The sequence below is a fragment of the Etheostoma spectabile genome, chromosome 20 (genome assembly GCF_008692095.1).
Source record: "Etheostoma spectabile isolate EspeVRDwgs_2016 chromosome 20, UIUC_Espe_1.0, whole genome shotgun sequence".
Taxonomy (NCBI): domain Eukaryota; kingdom Metazoa; phylum Chordata; class Actinopteri; order Perciformes; family Percidae; genus Etheostoma; species Etheostoma spectabile.
The window spans coordinates 16,502,388-16,505,357 of NC_045752.1; the positions used below are offsets into that span (position 1 = coordinate 16,502,388).

General features: G+C 40.2%; 1 protein-coding gene across 2 annotated transcripts in view; it reads left to right on the top strand.

The window, feature by feature from the left end:
* Positions 1–2,970, top strand: part of LOC116670640 (CAP-Gly domain-containing linker protein 4) — a 35,175-nt gene that overhangs the window by 19,025 nt on the left and 13,180 nt on the right. The window lies entirely within an intron of this gene.

A 2,970-nucleotide genomic window follows, 5' to 3' on the forward strand; every position in this document is an offset into this window, starting at 1 on the left:
AGTTACCTGCAGGATCTTTGCTAGGCTAAGCTAATGCTGGGGGCGTCAGTTACAGCACGCAAAGAGATGAGAAGGGTATGTGTCGACTTGTCTAACTCTTGGGGATACGGTGAATAAGCTAAAGTCCCAATAAGTCGGCGTGTTTGTTTAATGCTGACATAGTGGGCTTTTAGCCTACTATGGAGGGATTGAGTCACTCCACGGTGTCCAGATGAGGCCTTCTCAACATTCCTCGCAGGTATAAGCCATGTCATGCTGTGTGGCAGGATTTCATGCATCTGGGCTTTTATGTTAATTTACCTGGTAGGTTCTTGTGTTTCTTGTGCCCTCTTGGGTTTACAGTTGTATTGTGGTGGTAATATATTTAAAGGGTTAGAAGACCAATTGATCTGGATGTGACTGGAATAGTGTACCTCAGAGTGGCCTATGGAATTCTGTGATTGATAGTCCAATTAAGCAGGATTTAATAACTAGGGCGTAGACGGGCTGAATAAACTGGCAGCCATTCATCACAAGGTGAGTGTGTATGTGTGGCATGCAATGCATGTGAGGGGGTTTGTATCAGCACCTCCATGCGACCCAGATCATTTATGGGCAAACATTTTTCAGGGCCTTTGTCAGCAATTTACAGTACAAACTCTCGGAGCCACCTGTATTTTAGCGTCCCATTGTATCTATAAATTGGATGGGTCATTGTGGAACTGTCTCGTCTAGCTAAACAGCAGAGACCAACACAGCAGAATGCCAGACTGGCCCCTATTAGTGTGTCAACTGGAGCTCAGGCCTCAAAGGACGGTGGGCACATAGACAACGCTCACAAAGCACCACTACTTGATACATAAAGCCTCAGTATGTGCTTCAGTCTGTCACTTGAAGCGAATGTCAGTATGTGGAAGGGATAGATAGAGCCAGGAGGTCCCTGCAAGCTAAAGGTCAAGTGACAAGAAATGTTTGGTATTCTGAGCTGAAATGTAGTCTTTGGAGTTCAAAGGAAAGAGCCTCTGAGGGGAATGTTTGCCAGCTCTCTTTAAATGTGAACTGAAATGGCAATCAATAAATACCAGGCTGATTTTGAGATTTTTCTTTTCAAAGCACATTATAAAGTTTAAACATAGGTGACTTGTTAATAAGTTGAAAGTAATGTGAGAGAATTTATGTGGTAAATTTATGTATGTATTAAATCCTCAGAGATGACTATTTTTATGTTAGATACGTGGATGTTGATTTTATTGCTTGTTAAAGCAAATAGTCTAAAATGCTTTTGTCAGTTTTATGGTAGATTTTATTCAAGGCAACAATCAATATAAAAAGTTTAAAATTTTTATTTTTTGGTACCACCACATAATTATGTTTACTTTCGCAAGAAATGTTTTTTTCTCGTGTGTGTGTGTGTGTGTGTGTGTGTGTGTTGGGTGTGGGTGTGGTGTGTGTGGTAGGTTGTGTGTTTTGTGGTGTTTGTGTTGTGTTGTTTGTGTGTTAGGGGTGTTTTTTTCGTTTGTGTGTGTGGTGTGTGTGTGTGTGGTGGTGTGTGTGTGTGGGTGTGTGTGTGTGTGTGTGTGTGTTGTGTTGTGTGTGGTGTGTGGTGTGTGTGTGTGTGGGTGTGTGTGTGTGTGTGTGTGTGGTGTGGTGTGTGTTGGTGTGTGTGTGTGTGTGTGTGGTGTGTGTGTGTGTGTGTGTGTGTGTGTGTGTGTGTGTGTGTGTGTGTGTGTTGTGTGTGTGTGTGTGTTGTGTGTGTGTGTGTGTGGTGTGTGTGTGTGTGTGTGTGTGTGTGTGTGTGTGTGTGTGTGTGTTGTGTGTGTGTGTGTGTGGTGTGTGTCGCTATTTGAGTCTGTACCAACATTTCTTTTGAAGTGTTTTTTTTTTTTTTTTTTTTGATCTTTTGTATTCACTTCTTGTGGGCTTTTGTGTGGGTGTAACTGCTTGTCTCAGCATATTTAAGTTTTTTTTATTGTGTCAGTAAAATCTTGTTTCATCGCTACTCTACAGTGTCATGTTTTCATTTGTATTTCTTCACTCTCCTGCTTGTGTTACCTTTTCAGTTTAGCTTTTTTGTCTCTGTCTTTAACTCTGCCACTTATGGAGTGGTTCACTGTCTTTTTAGTTACTGGTTTATTTCTACAAACTTTATAAACTGCTTTTCTGCATATTGTATTAACATGTAAAGAACTCCATGTATGTTCATAGGGTTTATTAAATACTCTGTGGGTGTGGAGTGTGCCTCCATCTGTTCAAAAAATCCCTTGATAATAAAAACTGTCCACCTGGTCTCAATCAGGGCACAGAGAGAGACACCTCAGTAGCAAAGACAGGTACTGCAGTTCCAGCTGAGTGGGTTTTAATCTACTGTGTATCGGAGAACGGGCTGTGGAAGTGAGTTTGTAGTATTTAGTGTAAATTCTCTTTGGTCCAAACAAGAAATTGTTAAAATTGTAATTTCACATAGGCAAGGCAGTTTGGCAGTTTGTATATCACATTTAAGCAACCGGGCAATTCACAGTGCTTTACATAAAAACAATAAAAAAATTAAATAAAAAAACGATAAAACACAAGAATAAAAGTTACTGTGCAGTATAAGAAATTAAACATTAAAGACACTAACAACCATTTAAAGAAACGCAACATCAAAAAGAGGTCTTCAGCCTTGATTTAAAAGAACTGAGTAGCTTTGGACCTGCAGGTTTCTGGGAGTTTGTTCCAGATATGTGGAGCATAAAAACTGAACGCTGCTTTCCCCTGTTTAGTTCTGACTTTGGGGACAGAAAACAGGCCTGTCCCAAACAACCTGAGTGGTTTGGGTGTTTCATAGTGTAGTAACAGATCAGAAATGTATTTTGGCCCTAAAGTGTTAAGTAATAAATAAACTAGCAAAAGTATTTTGAAATCATTCTTTGAGGCACAGGAAGCCAGTGAAAGGACTTCGAGTAGCAGCGTTCTGAATAACCTGCAGCTGTCTGATTTTTTTTTTTTTTT